The following is an 18,700-nucleotide window of genomic DNA, read 5'->3' as shown; positions in this document are numbered from 1 at the left end:
GACGGTGACACAGCCACCCCTGTCATCTGTCACCAAGCCAGGGGTATATTGATTTACGCCGATTCTGTTGCAAAAAAAACGTTTACTCCAAACGGAACAACAAAAACGAGAGTTTCTATTGGACAAATGCAAGGTAGGTCCCTCCCTGTTTTTACTACGTTTACTCTGTTTGCTTCCGTTTGGTTCATAAACGGTACACGGTTTCCGTTGCGAAACGTAATGAATACACCCGTACCACTGTTTGATACGATTCTCGTCACTAACCACGTTCCCATCCACAGTAAGTAAAGTCATAACGGGAGTAAAGTCATAACGTCAACAACAAAAATCACGACAGCTGTGATAATTGTTTATATATATATATATACGTCGACAGATAATTTGTTCGTTCGACATGGTGGAATCTTTTTGTGTTTGTAAAATGAATTATGCGAGTTGTTGGAAACGCCTTTGTGTGCAAATATTGATATAATCGCATCATATCGGAGTCCTTCCACTATGATGATATGGTTTGTGGTCCTCCCACTATTTTTTTCAGGACACCAATCACATTACTAGGCTGCAGATTAAATCAATTATGATGAACTTCACAAGGTGGTGAAAGTGCACGGTGATCATGATGCTCCTTTCCAATAAATATTGATGGTCTTATTCTGGCGACATGATGATCGGTGCCTGACTGCCGTTTGACAAACACAAAGATTCTCGCTCTCATCCATCATTATGTGATCATGTAGACTAGTCTACCAGCACAGTTTACCCCCACTGTATCTGGTAGCTGTTGGCTAGAGGTCGCCTGCCAACACCAGAGGCACACTTGCTATTCTACGCAACCGTTTTTGTGACAAAATTATCCGCAGAGTTGAAAATGCGACGGAAACACATTGACCTTTAGATTTTTATTCTGTACATGGACATTTACGCTACATTTTGTGTGCACTACGTCATCTCACACTGATTGTTTATTTATTTATCCCCGAACAAGTCCTCAACAAGTCCATTCTGTGGAAACAACTGGTGGGAAAAATGCGCATATTTTCTTTAGATTTTAGAATATTTACATGCAAACCTGTCGCCAATTGGATGGAAACGTTGCTAATGATAATCTACAAGGGGAGTTAAAAAAAATATATATATATATATATTTTTTTATAAATAAACAAAAAAACACATCTGAATTCAGGACTACCTGTGATATGTGTTCATCCACTTTCTTTTTGCAATATTCACCTGCTACACCTAAATTGTAGTTTAATCAGAATAGAGAAACCCGTAGGATTTTCATAAATCTTGGAGGCATGATAAAAAATGAAACTGGGTACAGTCTCCTCTAAATGTACTAACAAACAGGGTTAACAACAGCCACTAAGGATCAGTTTAGATGGATGTGGTACTGGTGTGTGTGTGTGTGGTGTGTGTGTGTGTGTGTGTTTCCACACAGGTGGTGAAAAACACTGAATGTCAGATTTTCTTCTCGTGACACCAGCGATGTTTTTCCACACCAACTCAGCCTGACAGGGATGGTGGAGGGCATCAACTTGTCACATTAACAAGACATGACTACAACAATAACAGGACATGACTACAACAATAACAGGACATGACTACAACAATAACATGACATGACTACAACAATAACAGGACATGACTACAACAATAACATGACTACAACAATAACAGGACATGACTACAACAATAACAAGACATGACTACAACAATAACAGGACATGACTACAACAACAGGACATGACTACAACAATAACAGGACATGACTACAACAATAACAGGACTACAACAATGACAGGACATGACTACAACAATAACAGGACATGACTACAACAATAACAGGACTACAACAATAACAGGACATGACTACAACAATAACAGGACATGACTACAACAATAACATGACATGTCTACAACAATAACAAGACTACAACAATAACAAGACATGACTACAACAATAACAGGACATAACTACAACAATAACATGACATGACTACAACATTAACAGGACTACAACAATGACATGACTACAACAATAACAGGACATGACTACAACAATAACAGGACATGACTACAACATTAACAGGACATGACTACAACAATGACAGGACATGACTACAACAATAACAGGACATGACTACAACAATAACAGGACTACAACAATAACAGGACATGACTACAACAATAACAGGACATGACAATAACATGACTACAACAATAACAAGACATGACTACAACAATAACAGGACAGGACTACAACAATAACAGGACATGACTACAACAATAACAGGACTACAACAATAACAGGACAGGACTACAACAATAACAGGACATGACTACAACAATAACATGACATGACTACAACAATAACATGACATGACTACAACAATAACATGCCATGACTACAACAATAACAAGACATGACTACAACAATAACAAGACATGACTACAACAATAACAGGACAGGACTACAACAATAACAGGACATGACTACAACAATAACATTACATGACTACAACAATAACAGGACATGACTACAACAATAACATGACTACAACAATAACATGACATGACTACAACATTAACAGGACATGACTACAACAATGACAGGACATGACTACAACAATAACAGGACTACAACAATAACAGGACATGACTACAACATTAACAAGACATACAACAACAACAAGACATGACTACAACAATAACAGGACATGACTACAACAATAACAGGACATGACTACAACATTAACAGGACATGACTACAACAATGACAGGACATGACTACAACAATAACAGGACTACAACAATAACAGGACATAAAACTGTGAAGGACCTCGGCGTTACTCTGGACCCTGATCTCTCTTTTGAAGAACATATCAAGACCATTTCGAGGACAGCTTTTTTCCATCTACGTAACATTGCAAAAATCAAAACTTTCTGTCCAAAAATGATGCAGAAAAATTAATCCATGCTTTTGTCACTTCTAGGTTAGACTACTGCAATGCTAACATTTTCATGACTACCAATGACGGATAAAGCACTAAATAAACTTCAGTTACAATAACAGGACTACTACAATCAGACTAGAACCAAAAAACATGATCATATTACTCAGTGCTAGCCTCATCTACACTAACTTCCTGTCAAAGCAAGGGCTGATTTCAACAATTTACTGCTAACCTACAAAGCATTACATGGGCTTGCTCCTACCTATCTACAACTCTGATTTGACTACTGCCAACAATAACAGTACATACCTACACGTAACGCTACAACACAAGACGACATGACCTCCTAATTGTCCCTAGAATTTCTAAGCAAACAGCTGGAGGCAGGACTTTCAACTATAGAGCTCCATTTTTATGGAATAACAGGTCTGACTACCCATGTCAGAGACAAACTCGGTCTCAACCTTTAAGTCTTTACTGAAGACTCATCTCTTCAGTGGGTCATATGATTGAGTGTAGTCTGGCCCAGGAGTGGGAAGGTGAACGGAAAGGCTCTGGAGCAACGAACCATGCCCTTGCTGTCTCTGCCTGGCCGATTCCCCTCTTTCCACTGGGATTCTCTGCCTCTACCCTGTTACGGGGCTGAGTCACTGGCTTACTGACTCAACAATCATGCCGTCCCTGGGGGGGTGACTCACCTGGGTGGGTTGATTCACTGTTGTGGTCGGCCTGTCTGGGTTGGCGCCCCCCAGGACATTGACTGTGGCAAGATCTTTGTGGGCTATACAATAACAGGACTTGTCTCAGGAACAATGGTAAGTTGGTGGTTGAAGATATCCCTCTAGTGGTGTGGGGGGCTGTGCTTTGGCAAAGTGGGTGGGGTTATATCCTTCCTGTTTGGCCCTGTCCGGGACATGTCTCGGATGGGGCCACAGTGTCTACTGACCCCTCCTGTCTCAGCCTCCAGTATTTATGCTGCATTAGTTTATGTGTCAACAGTTTGTTATATCTGGAGTACTTCTCCTGTCCTATTCAGTCCTGTGTGAATCTAAGTGTGCGTTCTCTAATTCTCTCCTTCTCTGACTTTCTCTCTCTCAGGAGGACCTGAGCCCTAGGACCATGCCCCAGGACTACCTGACATGATGACTCCTTGCTGTCCCCAGTCCACCTGGCCATGCTGCTGCTCCAGTTTCAACTGGCCTGGGCCCTAGGACCATGTCCCAGGACTACCTGACATGATGACTCCTTGCTGTCCCCAGTCCACCTGGCCATGCTGCTGCTCCAGTTTCAACTGTTCTGCCTTACTATTATTCAACCATGCTGGTCATTTATGAACATTTGAACATCTTGGCCACGTTCTGTTATAATCTCCACCCGGCACAGCCAGAAGAGGACTGGCCACCCCACACTCTCTAATTCTCTCTTTCTTTCTCTCTCTCGGAGGACCTGAGCCCTAGGACCGTGCCCCAGGACTACCTGACATGATGACTCCTTGCTGTCCCCAGTCCACCTGACAACAATAACATGCTGCTGCTCAGTTTCAACTGTTCTGCCTTATTATTCGACCATGCTGGTCATTTATGAACATTTGAACATCTTGGTCATGTTCTGTTATAATCTCTACCCGGCACAGCCAGAAGAGGACTGACCACCCCACAATAGCCTGGTTCCTCTCTAGGTTTCTTCCTAGGTTTTGGCCTTTCTAGGAGTTTTTCCTAGCCACAGGACATTTACACCTGCATTGTTTGCTGTTTGGGGTTTTAGGCTGGGTTTCTGTACAGCACTTTGAGATATCAGCTGATGTACGAAGGGCTATATAAATAAATTTGATTTGATTTGATTTGACATGACTACAACAATAACAGGACATGAATACAACAATAACAGGACATGACTACAACAATAACATGACATGACTACAACAATAACAGGACATAACTACAACTATAACAGGACATAACTACAACTATAACATGACTACAACAATAACAGGACATGACTACAACATTAACAGGACATGACTACAACAATAACATGACTACAACAATAACAGGACATGACTACAACAATAACAGGACAGGACTACAACAATAACAGGACTACAACAATAACAGGACATGACTACAACTATAACATGACTACAACAATAACAGGACATGACTACAACTATAACAGGACAGGACTACAACAATAAAAGGACTACAACAATAACAGGACTACAACAATAACATGACATGACTACAACAATGACAGGACATGACTACAACAATAACAGGACATGACTACAACATTAACAAGACATGACTACAACAATAACAGGACTACAACAATAACAGGACTACAACAATAACATGACATGACTACAACAATAACAGGACTACAACAATAACAGGACATGACTACAACAATAACAAGACATGACTACAACAATAACAGGACTACAACAATAAAAGGACTACAACAATAACAGGACTACAACAATAACATGACATGACTACAACAATGACAGGACATGACTACAACAATAACAGGACATGACTACAACAATAACATTACATGACTACAACAATAACAGGACATGACTACAACAATAACATGACTACAACAATAACATGACATGACTACAACATTAACAGGACATGACTACAACAATGACAGGACATGACTACAACAATAACAGGACTACAACAATAACAGGACATGACTACAACATTAACAAGACATGACTACAACAACAGGACATGACTACAACATTAACAGGACATGACTACAACAATGACAGGACATGACTACAACAATAACAGGACTACAACAATAACAGGACATCACTACAACAATAACAGGACATGAATACAACAATAACAGGACATGACTACAACAATAACATGACATGACTACAACAATAACAGGACATAACTACAACTATAACAGGACATAACTACAACTATAACATGACTACAACAATAACAGGACATGACTACAACATTAACAGGACATGACTACAACAATGACAGGACATGACTACAACAATGACAGGACATGACTACAACAATAACAGGACTACAACAATAACAGGACATGACTACAACATTAACAAGACATGACTACAACAACAGGACATGACTACAACATTAACAGGACATGACTACAACAATAACAGGACATGACTACAACAATAACAGGACATGACTACAACAATAACAGGACATGAATACAACAATAACAGGACATGACTACAACAATAACATGACATGACTACAACAATAACAGGACATAACTACAACTATAACAGGACATAACTACAACTATAACATGACTACAACAATAACAGGACATGACTACAACATTAACAGGACATGACTACAACAATAACATGACTACAACAATAACAGGACATGACTACAACAATAACAGGACATGACTACAACAATAACAGGACTACAACAATAACAGGACATGACTACAACTATAACATGACTACAACAATAACAGGACATGACTACAACTATAACATGACTACAACAATAACAGGACATGACTACAACTATAACATGACTACAACAATAACAGGACATGACTACAACAATAACAGGACAGGACTACAACAATAAAAGGACTACAACAATAACAGGACTACAACAATAACATGACATGACTACAACAATGACAGGACATGACTACAACAATAACAGGACATGACTACAACATTAACAAGACATGACTACAACAATAACAGGACTACAACAATAACAGGACTACAACAATAACATGACATGACTACAACAATAACAGGACTACAACAATAACAGGACTACAACAATAACAGGACATGACTACAACAATAACAAGACATGACTACAACAACAGGACATGACTACAACAATAACAGGACATGACTACAATATTAACAGGACATGACTACAACAATGACAGGACATGACTACAACAATAACAGGACTACAACAATAACAGGACATGACTACAACAATAACAAGACATGACTACAACAATAACAGGACATGACTACAACAATATCATGACTACAACAATAACAGGACATAACTACAACAATAACATGACATGACTACAACAATAACAGGACATGACTAAAACAATGACATGACTACAACAATAACAGGACATGACTACAACAATAACAGGACAGGACTACAACAATAACAGGACTACAACAATAACAGGACATGACTACAACTATAACATGACTACAACAATAACAGGACATGACTACAACTATAACATGACTACAACCATAACAGGACATGACTACAACTATAACATGACTACAACAATAACAGGACATGACTACAACAATAACAGGACAGGACTACAACAATAAAAGGACTACAACAATAACATGACATGACTACAACAATAACAGGACATGACTACAACAATGACATGACTACAACAATAACAGGACATGACTACAACAATAACAGGACATACAACAATAACAGGACATGACTACAACAATAACAGGACATGACAACAATAACAGGACATGACTACAACAATAACAGGACTACAACAATAACAGGACATGACTACAACAATAACAGGACATGACAACAATAACAGGACATGACTACAACAATAACAAGACATGACTACAACAATAACAGGACATGACTACAACAATAACAAGACATGACTACAACAATGACAGGACATGACTACAACAATAACAAGACATGACTACAACAATAACAGGACATGACTACAACAATAACAAGACATGACTACAACAATGACAGGACATGACTACAACAATAACAGGACATGACTACAACAATAACAGGACTACAACAATAACCTGACATGACTACAACATTAACAGGACTACAACAATAACAAGACATGACTACAACAATAACAAGACATGACTACAACAATAACAAGACATGACTACAACAATAACATGACATGATTACAACAATAGCAAGACATGACTACAACAATGACAGGGCATGACTTCAAAAATAACAAGACATGACTACAACAATAACAGGACATGACTACAACAATAACAAGACATGACTACAACAATAACAGGATATGACTACAACAATAACAAGACATGACTACAACAATGACAGTACATGACTACAACAATAACAGGACTACAACAATAACAGGACATGACTACAACAATAACATGACACGACTACAACAATAACAGGACTACAACAATAACAGGACATGACTACAACAATAACAGGACATGACTACAACAATAACAGGACATGACTACAACAATAACAGGACTACAACAATAACAGGACATGACTACAACAATAACAGGACATGACTACAACAATAACAGGACTACAACTATAACAGGACATAACTACAACTATAACATGACTACAACAATAACATGACATGACTACAACAATAACAGAACATGACTACAACAATAACATGACATGACTACAACAATAACAGGACATGACTACAACAATGACATGACTACAACAATAACATGACATGACTACAACAATAACAGGACATGACTACAACAATGACATGACTACAACAATAACGTGACATGACTACAACAATAACAGGACATGACTACAACAATAACAGGACTACAACAATAACAGGACATGACTACAACTATAACATGACTACAACAATAACAGGACATGACTACAACTATAACATGACTACAACAATAACAGGACATGACTACAACATTAACAGGACATGACTACAACAATGACAGGACATGACTACAACAATAACAGGTATACAACAATAACAGGACATGACTACAACATTAACAAGACATGACTACAACAACATGACTACAACACATGACTACAACAATAACAGGACATGACTACAAACATGACATAACATACAACAATAACAGGACATGACTACAACTATAACATGACTACAACAATAACAGGACATGACTACAACAATAACAGGACAGGACTACAACAATAAAAGGACTACAACAATAAAATGACATGACTACAACAATGACAGGACATGACTACAACAATGACATGACTACAACAATAACAGGACATGACTACAACAATAACAGGACATGACTACAACATTAACAGGACATGACTACAACAATAACAGGACTACAACAATAACAGGACATGACTACAACAATAACAGGACTACAACAATAACAGGACATGACTACAACAATAACAAGACATGACTACAACAATAACAGGACATGACTACAACAATAACAAGACATGACTACAACAATGACAGGACATGACTACAACAATAACAAGACATGACTACAACAACAGGACATGACTACAACAATAACAGGACATGACTACAACTATAACATGACTACAACCATAACAGGACATGACTACAACTATAACATGACTACAACAATATCAGGACATGACTACAACAATAAAAGGACTACAACAATAAAATGACATGACTACAACAATGACATGACATGACTACAACAATAACAGGACATGACTACAACAATGACATGACTACAACAATAACAGGACATGACTACAACAATAACAGGACATGACTACAACATTAACAGGACATGAACAACAACTACAACAAACAGGACATGACTACAACAATAACAGGACATGACTAAACAAACAGGACATAACAGGACATGACTACAACAATAACAGGACATGACAAACAATAACAGGACATGACTACAACAATAACAAGACATGACTACAACAATGACAGGACATGACTACAACAATAACAAGACATGACTACAACAATAACAGGACATGACTACAACAATAACAAGACATGACTACAACAATGACAGGACATGACTACAACAATAACAGGACATGACTACAACAATAACAGGACTATAACATGACATGACTACAACATTAACAGGACTACAACAATAACAAGACATGACTACAACAATAACAAGACATGACTACAACAATAACAAGACATGACTACAACAATAACATGACATGATTACAACAATACAAGACATGACTACAACAATGACAGGGGACATGACTTACAAAAATAACAAGACATGACTACAACAATAACAGGACATGACTACAACAATAACAAGACATGACTACAACAATAACAGGACATGACTACAACAATAACAAGACATGACTACAACAATGACAGGACATGACTACAACAATAACAGGACTACAACAATAACAGGACATGACTACAACAATAACATGACACGACTACAACAATAACAGGACTACAACAATAACAGGACATGACTACAACAATAACAGGACATGACTACAACTATAACATGACTACAACCATAACAGGACATGACTACAACTATAACATGACTACAACAATAACAGGACATGACTACAACAATAACAGGACAGGACTACAACAATAAAAGGACTACAACAATAAAATGACATGACTACAACAATGACATGACATGACTACAACAATAACAGGACATGACTACAACAATAACAGGACATGACTACAACAATGACATGACTACAACAATAACAGGACATGACTACAACAATAACAGGACATGACTACAACATTAACAGGACATGACTACAACAATAACAGGACTACAACAATAACAGGACATGACTACAACAATAACAGGACTACAACAATAACAGGACATGACTACAACAATAACAAGACATGACTACAACAATAACAGGACATGACTACAACAATAACAAGACATGACTACAACAATGACAGGACATGACTACAACAATAACAAGACATGACTACAACAATAACAGGACATGACTACAACAATAACAAGACATGACTACAACAATGACAGGACATGACTACAACAATAACAGGACATGACTACAACAATAACAGGACTACAACAATAACATGACATGACTACAACATTAACAGGACTACAACAATAACAAGACATGACTACAACAATAACAAGACATGACTACAACAATAACAAGACATGACTACAACAATAACATGACATGATTACAACAATAGCAAGACATGACTACAACAATGACAGGGCATGACTTCAAAAATAACAAGACATGACTACAACAATAACAGGACATGACTACAACAATAACAAGACATGACTACAACAATAACAGGATATGACTACAACAATAACAAGACATGACTACAACAATGACAGGACATGACTACAACAATAACAGGACTACAACAATAACAGGACATGACTACAACAATAACATGACACGACTACAACAATAACAGGACTACAACAATAACAGGACATGACTACAACAATAACAGGACATGACTACAACAATAACAGGACATGACTACAACAATAACAGGACTACAACAATAACAGGACATGACTACAACAATAACAGGACATGACTACAACAATAACAGGACATGACTACAACAATAACAGGACTACAACTATAACAGGACATACCTACAACTATAACATGACTACAACAATAACATGACATGACTACAACAATAACAGAACATGACTACAACAATAACATGACATGACTACAACAATAACATGACATGACTACAACAATAACAGGACATGACTACAACAATAACATGACATGACTACAACAATAACAGGACATGACTACAACAATAACATGACATGACTACAACAATAACAGGACATGACTACAACAATAACAGGACATGACTACAACAATAACAGGACATGACTACAACAATAACATGACTACAACAATAACATGACAACAACATAACATGACTACAACAATAACAGGACATGACTACAACATTAACAGGACATGACTGACTACAACAATGACAGGACATGACTACAACAATAACAGGTATACAACAATAACAGGACATGACTACAACATTAACAAGACATGACTACAACAACAGGACATGACTACAACAATAACAGGACATGACTACAACATTAACAGGACATGACTACAACAATGACAGGACATGACTACAACAATAACAGGACTACAACAATAACAGGACATGACTACAACAATAACAGGACATGAATACAACAATAACAGGACATGACTACAACAATAACATGACATGACTACAACAATAACAGGACATAACTACAACTATAACAGGACATAACTACAACTATAACATGACTACAACAATAACAGGACATGACTACAACATTAACAGGACATGACTACAACAATAACATGACTACAACAATAACAGGACATGACTACAACAATAACAGGACAGGACTACAACAATAACAGGACTACAACAATAACAGGACATGACTACAACTATAACAGGACTACAACAATAACAGGACATGACTACAACTATAACATGACTACAACAATAACAGGACTACAACAATAACAGGACTACAACAATAACAGGACATGACTACAACAATAACAAGACATGACTACAACAATAACAAGACATGACTACAACAATAACAGGACATGACTACAACAATAACAAGACATGACTACAACAATGACAGGACATGACTACAACAATAACAAGACATGACTACAACAATAACAGGACATGACTACAACAATAACAAGACATGACTACAACAATGACAGGACATGACTACAACAATAACAGGACATGACTACAACAATAACAGGACTACAACAATAACATGACATGACTACAACATTAACAGGACTACAACAATAACAAGACATGACTACAACAATAACAAGACATGACTACAACAATAACAAGACATGACTACAACAACAGGACATGACTACAACAATAACATGACATGACTACAACAATAACAGGACATGACTACAACAATAACAAGACATGACTACAACAATGACAGGACATGACTACAACAATAACAAGACATGACTACAACAATAACAGGACATGACTACAACAATAACAAGACATGACTACAACAATGACAGGACATGACTACAACAATAACAGGACATGACTACAACAATAACAGGACTACAACAATAACATGACATGACTACAACATTAACAGGACTACAACAATAACAAGACATGACTACAACAATAACAAGACATGACTACAACAATAACAAGACATGACTACAACAATAACAGGACATGACTACAACAATAACAAGACATGACTACAACAACAGGACATGACTACAACATTAACATGACATGACTACAACAATAACAGGACATGACTACAACAATAACATTACATGACATAACAGGACATGACTACAACAATAACATGACTACAACAATAACATGACATGACTACAACATTAACAGGACATGACTACAACAATGACAGGACATGACTACAACAATAACAGGACTACAACAATAACAGGACATGACTACAACATTAACAATACATGACTACAACAACAGGACATGACTACAACAATAACAGGACATGACTACAACATTAACAGGACATGACTACAACAATGACAGGACATGACTACAACAATAACAGGACATGACTACAACAATAACAAGACATGACTACAACAACAGGACATGACTACAACAATGACTACAACAATAACAGGACATGACTACAACAATAACAGGACATACAACAATAACATGACATGACTACAACAATAACAGGACATGACTACAACAATAACAGGACATAACAGGACATGACTACAACAATAACAGGACATGACTACAACAATAACAGGACATGACTACAACAATAACAAGACATGACTACAACAACAGGACATGACTACAACAATAACAGGACATGACTACAACAATGACATGACTACAACAATAACAGGACATGACTACAACATTAACAGGACATGACTACAACAATGACAGGACATGACTACAACAATAACAGGACATGACTACAACAATAACAAGACATGACTACAACAACAGGACATGACTACAACAATAACAGGACATGACTACAACTATAACATGACTACAACAATAACAGGACATGACTACAACATGACTACAACAACATGACTACAACAATAACAGGACATGACTACAACAATAACAGGACATGACTACAACAATAACAGGACATGACTACAATAAACAGGACATGACTACAACAATAACAGGACATGACTACAACAACAGGACATGACTACAACAATAACAGGACATGACTACAACAATAACAGGACATACAATAAACAATAACAGGACATGACTACAACAATAACAGGACACAACAATAACAGGACATGACACAACAATAACAGGACACAACAATAACAGGACTACAACAATAACAGGACATGACTACAACAATAACAAGACATGACTACAACAATAACAGGACATGACTACAACAATAACAAGACATGACTACAACAATGACAGGACATGACTACAACAATAACAAGACATGACTACAACAACAGGACATGACTACAACAATAACAGGACATGACTACAACTATAACATGACTACAACCATAACAGGACATGACTACAACTATAACATGACTACAACAATAACAGGACATGACTACAACAATAAAAGGACTACAACAATAAAATGACATGACTACAACAATGACATGACATGACTACAACAATAACAGGACATGACTACAACAATGACATGACTACAACAATAACAGGACATGACTACAACAATAACAGGACATGACTACAACATTAACAGGACATGACTACAACAATAACAGGACTACAACAATAACAGGACTACAACAATAACAGGACATGACTACAACAATAACAAGACATGACTACAACAATAACAGGACATGACTACAACAATAACAAGACATGACTACAACAATGACAGGACATGACTACAACAATAACAAGACATGACTACAACAATAACAGGACATGACTACAACAATAACAGGACATGACTACAACAATAACAAGACAACAATAACAGGACATGACTACAACAATAACAGGACATGACTACAACAATAACAGGACTATAAACAATACATGACTACAACAATAACAGGACTACAACAATAACAAGACATGACTACAACAATAACAGGACATGACTACAACAATAACAAGACATGACTACAACAATAACAGGACATGACTACAACAATAACAGACATGACTACAACAATAACAGGACATGACTACAACAATAACAAGACATGACTACAACAATAACAGGACATGACTACAACAATAACAAGACATGACTACAACAATAACAGGACTACAACAATAACAGGACATGACTACAACAATAACAGGACATGACTACAACAATAACATGACACGACTACAACAATAACAGGACTACAACAATAACAGGACATGACTACAACAATAACAGGACATGACTACAACTATAACATGACTACAACCATAACAGGACATGACTACAACTATAACATGACTACAACAATAACAGGACATGACTACAACAATAACAGGACAGGACTACAACAATAAAAGGACTACAACAATAACATGACATGACTACAACAATGACATGACATGACTACAACAATAACAGGACATGACTACAACAATGACATGACTACAACAATAACAGGACATGACTACAACAATAACAGGACATGACTACAACATTAACAGGACATGACTACAACAATAACAGGACTACAACAATAACAGGACATGACTACAACAATAACATGACTACAACAATAACAGGACTACAACAATAACAGGACATGACTACAACAATAACAAGACATGACTACAACAATAACAGGACATGACTACAACAATAACAAGACATGACTACAACAATAACAGGACATGACTACAACAATAACAAGACATGACTACAACAATAACAGGACATGACTACAACAATAACAAGACATGACTACAACAATGACAGGACATGACTACAACAATAACAGGACATGACTACAACAATAACAGGACTACAACAATAACATGACATGACTACAACATTAACAGGACTACAACAATAACAAGACATGACTACAACAATAACAGACATGACTACAACAATAACAAGACATGACTACAACAATAACAGGACATGACTACAATAACAAGACATGACTACAACAATGACAGGGCATGACTTCAAAAATAACAAGACATGACTACAACAATAACAGGACATGACTACAACAATAACAAGACATGACTACAACAATAACAGGACATGACTACAACAATAACAAGACATGACTACAACAATAACAGGACATGACTACAACAATAACAGGACTACAACAATAACAGACATGACTACAACAATAACAGGACATGACTACAACAATAACAGGACTACAACAATAACAGGACATGACTACAACAATAACAGGACATGACTACAACAATAACAGGACATGACTACAACAATAACAGGACTACAACAATAACAGGACATGACTACAACAATAACAGGACATGACTACAACAATAACAGGACATGACTACAACAATAACAGGACTACAACTATAACAGGACATACCTACAACTATAACATGACTACAACAATAACATGACATGACTACAACAATAACAGAACATGACTACAACAATAACATGACATGACTACAACAATAACATGACATGACTACAACAATAACAGGACATGACTACAACAATAACATGACATGACTACAACAATAACAGGACATGACTACAACAATGACATGACTACAACAATAACATGACATGACTACAACAATAACAGGACATGACTACAACAATAACAGGACATGACTACAACAATAACAGGACATGACTACAACTATAACATGACTACAACAATAACAGGACATGACTACAACTATAACATGACTACAACAATAACAGGACATGACTACAACATTAACAGGACATGACTACAACAATGACAGGACATGACTACAACAATAACAGGTATACAACAATAACAGGACATGACTACAACATTAACAAGACATGACTACAACAACAGGACATGACTACAACAATAACAGGACATGACTACAACAATAACAGGACATGACTACAACAATAACAGGACATGACTACAACAATAACAGGACTACAACAATAACAGGACATGACTACAACAATAACAGGACATGAATACAACAATAACAGGACATGACTACAACAATAACATGACATGACTACAACAATAACAGGACATAACTACAACTATAACAGGACATAACTACAACTATAACATGACTACAACAATAACAGGACATGACTACAACATTAACAGGACATGACTACAACAATAACATGACTACAACAATAACAGGACATGACTACAACAATAACAGGACAGGACTACAACAATAACAGGACTACAACAATAACAGGACATGACTACAACAATAACAGGACTACAACAATAACAGGACATGACTACAACTATAACATGACTACAACAATAACAGGACTACAACAATAACAGGACTACTAGGACTACAACAATACAGGACATGACTACAACAATAACAAGACATGACTACAACAATAACAAGACATGACTACAACAATAACAGGACATGACTACAACAATAACAGACATGACTACAACAATAACAGGACATGACTACAACAATAACAAGACATGACTACAACAATAACAGGACATGACTACAACAATAACAAGACATGACTACAACAATGACAGGACATGACTACAACAATAACAGGACATGACTACAACAATAACAGGACTACAACAATAACATGACATGACTACAACAATAACATGCCTACAACAATAACAGGACATGACTACAACAATAACAGGACATGACTACAACAATAACAAGACATGACTACAACAAACAGGACATGACTACAACAATAACATGACATGACTACAACAATAACAGGACATGACTACAACAATAACAGACATGACTACAACAATAACAGGACATGACTACAACAATAACAAGACATGACTACAACAACAATAACAGGACATGACTACAACAATAACAAGACATGACTACAACAATAACAGGACATGACTACAACAATAACAGGACATGACTACAACAATAACAGGACTACAACAATAACAGGACATGACTACAACAATAACAGGACTACAACAATAACAAGACATGACTACAACAATAACAGGACATGACTACAACAATAACAAGACATGACTACAACAATAACAGGACATGACTACAACAATAACAGGACATGACTAACAAGACAGGACATGACTACATGGACATGACTACAACAATAACAGGACATGACTACAACAATAACAGGACATGACTACAACAATAACAGGACTACAACAATAACAGGACATGACACAACAATAACAGGACTACAACAATAACAGGACATGACTACAACAATAACAGGACATGACTACAACAATAACAGGACATGACTACAACAATAACAGGACTACAACAATAACAGGACATGACTACAACAATAACAGGACATGACTACAACAACAGGACATGACTACAACAATAACAGGACATGACTACAACATTAACAGGACATGACTACAACAATAACAGGACATGACTACAACAATAACAGGACATGACTACAACAATAACAAGACATGACTACAACAATAGGACATGACTACAACAATAACATGACATGACTACAACAATAACAGACATGACTAACAACAACATAACAATAACATGACTACAACAATAACAGGACTACAACAATAACAGACTACAACAATAACAGGACATGACTACAACAATAACATGACATGACTACAACAAACATGAACAATAACAGACATGAC

The sequence above is a fragment of the Oncorhynchus nerka genome, linkage group LG8, assembly GCF_034236695.1.
Source record: "Oncorhynchus nerka isolate Pitt River linkage group LG8, Oner_Uvic_2.0, whole genome shotgun sequence".
Taxonomy (NCBI): domain Eukaryota; kingdom Metazoa; phylum Chordata; class Actinopteri; order Salmoniformes; family Salmonidae; genus Oncorhynchus; species Oncorhynchus nerka.
This window is presented reverse-complemented; position numbering follows the sequence as displayed.